The sequence below is a fragment of the Elephantulus edwardii genome, unplaced genomic scaffold, assembly GCF_000299155.1.
Source record: "Elephantulus edwardii isolate Elephantulus edwardi_28Jun2011 unplaced genomic scaffold, EleEdw1.0 scaffold00123, whole genome shotgun sequence".
Lineage (NCBI taxonomy): Eukaryota > Metazoa > Chordata > Mammalia > Macroscelidea > Macroscelididae > Elephantulus > Elephantulus edwardii.
In genome coordinates this window covers 6,371,160-6,377,359 of record NW_006399873.1, presented here as the reverse complement: position 1 = coordinate 6,377,359, position 6,200 = coordinate 6,371,160, and the positions used below count along the sequence as shown (strand labels likewise).

Here is a 6,200-nt window from a genome sequence, read left to right as displayed (position 1 = left end):
GACCTCCATTTCCAAGGGTTTTGACTGTATATCCAACTAAAATGAAGTTGTTAACCATTTCAATTCCTTTTCCATCTATTACAATATTGCCGATCATTCCTTTGGTGAGAATTTTTGTTATATTGACATTGAGGTGCAATCCACATTGAAGTCTGTATTGATCAACTGTGTCAAGTCATCCTCTCTTTCAGCCAGTAAGGTTGTGTCATTTTCATAATTCAAGTTATTAATGAGTTTTCCTCCAGTCCTGATGTTGCATCCTTCTTACTAGAATTCAGCTTCTTGAATAATTTGTTCTGCATATAGATTGAAAGGAATGTCTGTTTATCTGTGTTTCATTGACTATGCAAAAGCCTTTGACTGTGTGGACCACCAAACACTTTGGCTAACTCTAGGAAGAATGGGAATCCCAGAACACTTGATAATGGTTATATGAAAACTGTACTTGGAACAAGAGGGAGTCAGTAAAATAGTGCAGGGAAACACTGCATGGTTCAAAATTTGGAAGGGTGTATGTGGGGGCTATGTCCTATCTCGATACCTTTTCAACCTATATGCAGAACTGATTTTCTAGGAAGATGGGCTGTATGAGGAGAAATGTGACATCAGGATTGGATGAAGACTCATCAAGAATCTGTGTTATGCACATGATACAACCCTGCTTGTTGAAACTGAAGAGGACCTGAAGTGCTTGTTGCAGAAGGTCAAAGATTGCAGCCTTAAATACGGATTGAGGCTTCGCTTGCCGCCACAGTTCCAGCATGGTGGTAGACGCGAAGAAACAGCGGAGGAGGAGTACCACGCGTGGGCTGAGCCCTGACGACCCTCGCGGGGACCCAACTGCGGGTTATCTCATCGGTCAAGTCTCCGACAGCTTTTCCCACAGCCAGCGCCTGTCCGGCGGCCATGCTTGTCGCCTGGCCGCACTCTTCAGTCCCTCGGAGTCCCTAGTCCAGCCTGTGTACGTCCCTGTCCTGCAGGAAACAACCAAGAAAAGGAAACAGGATGAGGAGGAGAAAGAAATTGCATCGCAGTTACAAAAGCCACGTTTGCAAGAACCTGCCAAAAAGAGAGTGAAGAAGAAAGTTCGTGATTCAGAGCAGAGGTTGGCAGACAGAGAAAGCGCTCTAGCAAATGCTGATTTGGAAGAAGTTCACAGGAAACTTGGACAGAAAAAAAAAAGGCTCTGCATGTGGTGATGGGGTTAAGGCAGCAGACAAAGCAGTGCTAAATGGTGCAGATGACACAGGTGGGAGTCAAAAGAAGAAAATTCAACTCAGCCAAGAGGAGAGGCTGAAGAATGAGAGGACCGTGTTTGTGGGTAATTTGCCTGTAACATTTAATAAAAAGAAGCTGAAATCTTTTTTCAAAGAGTATGGACAGATAGAGTCCGTGCGGTTCCGTTCTCTGATTCCAGCAGAAGGAACATTATCCAAAAAGTTGGCAGCAATAAAGCGTAAAATTCATCCTGATCAGAAAAATATTAATGCTTATGTTGTGTTTAAGGATGAGAGTGCTGCCCGGAAGGCGTTGAAAGGAAATGGGACCCAGATCGCAGATGGCTTCTGTATCAGAGTTGATCTCGCGTCTGAGACCTCCTCTAGGGACAAGCGATCAGTGTTTGTGGGAAATCTCCCTTACAAGATCGATGAGTCCACTGTGCAGGAGCACTTCCTGGACTACGGTGGTATCGTGGCTGTGAGAATCATACGGGACCAGGTGACTGGTATGGGCAAAGGCTTCGGCTACGTTCTCTTTGAGAATACAGATGCCATTCACCTTGCTCTAAAATTAAATAATTCTGAGCTGATGGGAAGAAAACGCAGAGTTATGCATTCTGTTAGTAAAGAAAAACTGAAAAAACAAAACTCAAAGCCCACCTTGAAGAACACCAGCAAACCAAAGCAGGGACTTACTTTTGCCACAAAACATGTGGAAGCACATTCTAAAAGTGCATTTATTGGAGAAAAGGCAGTTCTCACTAAAAAGAAGAAGAAAGGACAGAAGAAAAGTAGACGACCTCTGAAGCACAAAAAACAGAATCCATGATGATCCAGAGGGCTTGGGGTTTTGTTGTTTGTTTTTGATAAACTTGAGTCCTGGTAATAAAAGTGTGTCGACCCCCCAAAAAAAAAAAAAAAAAGAATATGGATTGAAACTCAATATCAAGGAAACAAAGATTCTCACCATTGAGCCAATTAGCAGCATCATGATAAATGGTGAAGGGACTGAGACTGCTAACAGCTTAGTTTGCTTGGCTCCACAATCAACTCTCTTGGTACCAGAGATCAAAAGAAAAATTGCATTGGGAAAGTGTACTGTGAGAGACCTCTTCAAAGTACTGAAGAGCAACAATATCAGTCTGGAGACCAAGTTGTGCCTGATACGGACCATGGTCTTTGCAATTACTTGTTATGCATCAGAGAGTTGGACGATGATGAGGCATGATAGAAGGAGAAATTATGCCTTTGAGCTGTGGTGCTGGAGAAGAGGATTGCATATACCATGGACTACTAGGAGAACGAACAGGTTTCTCCTAGAGAGGGTGAAATCAGGCTGCTCTTTGGAGGCTAGGATTCTGAAGCTTTGTCTGACCTACTTTGGATATATTAAAGGAGGGTCCAGTCCTTGGAGAGAGACATCATGCTTGGAGAGACATCATGTGGAGAGACAACATAGGAGAGGAAGACCTTTCATGACAGGGATAGAATCAGTGACTGGGATAATGCTGTTAGGTGTCAGAGACAATAAGGTTGGCACAGGACAGAGCAGAGTTTAGGGCTGTTGTACATAGGGTCGCTGTGAGCACAGACCACTTGTTGCACATAGCAACAGCAACAACAATACAGATTGAGTATGTATGGAGAAAAGATATAACCCTGACACATACTTTTCTTAATTTTAGATGTTACAATGTTCTCTTTCTCTGTTTATACAGAATCTTCTTGGCCTAGGTAATATGTTTTGCATGAAGATAAGGAAGTATTCTGGGATTCTCAATTTTCTCATGTTTGCCATAATTTGTTGTGATCCACATAGTCAAATTATTTTATATAATCAATAAAACAGAAAACCAAACATTTTTCTGGTATTCTTACTTGTAGCCAGGAACCATCTGACATCCGCAATAATACCTCTGGTGCCATAGCCTCTTCAAAATCCTGCTTGAACTTCTGAAATTTCCACTTATATGTGCTTTTCTATCCATTTTTGAATGATCTTCAGCTTGATTATGCTTGCATATAACTTTTAAAATATTGTTCAACAGTAGCCACATTCTATTGGAACTTCTTTCACACACTTAGTTCAACCTGGATTATGCGAAGACACAAGCTTGCTTGCTGAAACTGAGGAAGGCATGGAGCTTTTGTTACAGAATATCAAGAATCAAGAAAGCAAAGATTATCACCACTAGTCCTATTGTTAACAGCTTTAGTTTGCATAGCTTTCCAATCAACACTCTTGATACCAATAGCCAGGAAATCAAAAGACAAATTGCATCAGAAAAGTTGGCTGTCAGAGACCTCTCCAGAGTACAGAAGGGCAAGAATGTCAGTCTGAAGGTTAAGGTGCACCTGACCTTGACCATGATCTTCATTAATTATTACTTGCTGTGCTTCAAAGAGCTGGACAATGACTAGGCATGATAGAAGGAGAATTTATGTCTTTGAACTGTCGTGCTGAAAAGAGTATTGAATATATCATAGACTACTAGGCGAACAAACAGCTTAGTCCTAGAGACGGTGAAACCAGGCTGCTTCTTGGAGACAAGGATTGTGAAACTCTATCTGACATGCTGTCAAGCCTGTTCCCAGGAGAGACAAGTCCTTGTGGAGGGATATCATGCCAGGGAGAGTGGAGGGACAGCACAAGAAAGGAAGATTTTCAATGAAATGTATTTACTCATTAACTGGGGTAACGGGGGTAGGTGTGTCAGAGACAATAAGACTGTCTTTCTGTACAATGAATAAATGCAAATCCAAAATATCTGTAAATTTTCATTAAAATTAATAATAATAATAAATAATAATAAAATTTTTAAAAAATTGTCGTAGGATAGAACAGGGTTCACAGCTGTTGTGTAAAATATTGCTTTGAGTTGCAAACAATTCATTGGCACATAGCAACAACAATTACAAAATTTGCATTGCATATTATTATTAGGTAGCCATCGAGGCACGTTTGACTCATGTTGTTGTTGTTATGTGCCGTCGAGTCGCCTGCGACTCATAGCGACCCTTTGTACAACAGCCCTAAACTCCACTCTGTCCTGTGCCAATCGCACTGTCTCTGACACTCCCATCCCAATTACCCCAGTCACTGAATCAATCCACCTCATAGAGGGCCTTCCTCTCCTGCCCTGTCCCTCCACCCTACCAAGCATGATGTCCCTCTCTAAGGACCGGTCTCTCCTCACAACATGTCCAAAGTAAGTTAGACGGAGCCTCAGAATCCTTGCCTCCAAGGAGCCACCCGGTTTAACCCTTTCTAGGACAAATCTGTTTGTTTTCCTAGCAGTCCATGGTATTCTCAATACTCTACTCCAGCACCACAGCTCAAAGGCATCAATTCTCCTTCTATCCTCCTTTGTCATTGTCCAACTCTCTGATGCATAACAGGTGATTGCGAAGACCATGGCCTGTATCAGACGCACCTTAGTCTCCAGAGAGACACCACTGCTCTTCAGCACTTTGTAGAGGTCCCTAACAGCAGACTTTCCCATGGCAATGCGCCTTTTAATTTCCTGGCTGCTGGTACCAAGACTGTTGACTATGGAGCCAAGAAAACTAAAGCTGTGTACAATCTCAATCTCTTCACCATCCATCCTGATGCTGCCAATTGGTCCAGTGGTGAGAATCTTTGTCTTCTTGGCATTGAGCCTCAATCCATATTGTAGGCTGCAGTCCTTGACACTCTGCAGCAGGCACTTCAGGTCCTCCTCAGTTTCAGCAAGCAGGGTTGTGTCATCCGAATAAGGCAGATTGTTGATAAATCGTCCACCAATCCTGACCCCACATTTCTCCTCATAGAGCCCAGCCTCCTGGATAATCTGTTCTGCATATAGGTTGAAGAGGTATGGAGATAGGATGCATCCCTGGCTTATGCCCTTCCCAATTTTGAACCATGCAGTGTTTCCTTGCTCTGTTCTGATGACTGCCTCCTGGTCCAAGTATAAGTTTCGCATTAGAACGATCAAGTGTTCAGGGATTCCCATTCTTCTCAGAGTCAGCCACAGTTTGTTATGATCTGTCAAACCTCCACACTTCTCAGCATCATGTCCTGCTCCTAGCAACGTGCCCATAGTGTGTGAGGTAAAGCCTCATTATTCTTGCCTTCAAAAAGCACTTCACCTGCACCCTCTCCAAGACCTACTGTCTTGGTCGTCTTTGGGATGTTCAGTGCTCTTCTCCAATGGCACAGGACCAAAGTGTCATTTCTTTTTTCTGTCATCCTTATTCATTGTCCAACTCTTGATGGATAGCAAGTTATCACAAAGACCATGACTTGAATCAGACATACCTTAGTCCTCAAACTGACATCATTATTCCTCAATAATTTGGAAAAAACGACAGTTTTTTCTCAGTGCCATTTCTCTTCTTATTCCTGACTGTCTGAAAAAAGGGCGTTAATTGTGAATCCAAGCAAGATGAAGCTGTTGACAGTTTCAATATCCTCTCCATCATCATGCTATTGATGCCTATTGATCCAGTAGTAAGAATTTTTGATTTCTTGACACTGAGAAGAAATCGATATTGAAGCCTGCATTCCTTGATCTTCTGTAACAAGTTCTTCAAGACCTCCTGATTTTCAACAAGCAAGGTTGTGTAGTCTTCATAAAACAGGTTGATGAGTCTCCCTTTAATCTTGATGCCTCACTCCTCTTCAGAGTCCAGCTTATCAAATAATTTGCTTAGTATACAGATTGAATAGGTACAGAGAGAGAGAGAATACAATCTTGACACACTGTAGTTTGGGCCATTTTGAATCAGATGACCACATCGTATACTATGCAGAAATGAAAATCAGAAGAATGGTGCTGCATTCATAGGCAAAAACTCAATTTCAGGTTCTATCCTGAAATAAAATGTGGCAAGTGATAGGATAATATCTATACTCACACAAGGAAAATTTGTAAATAAGACTGTTACTCAAATATACACCAAGGAGCTTTGTAGTTACACTTTTCCTTAAACATATTT

The 6,200-nt window shown here is 42.0% G+C and overlaps 1 pseudogene; it reads left to right on the top strand.

Annotated features, from left to right (window-relative positions):
- Window positions 1-761: 761 nt before the first annotated feature.
- LOC102874217 lies at window positions 762-2,049 on the top strand (annotated as a pseudogene).
- Window positions 2,050-6,200: the final 4,151 nt, after the last annotated feature.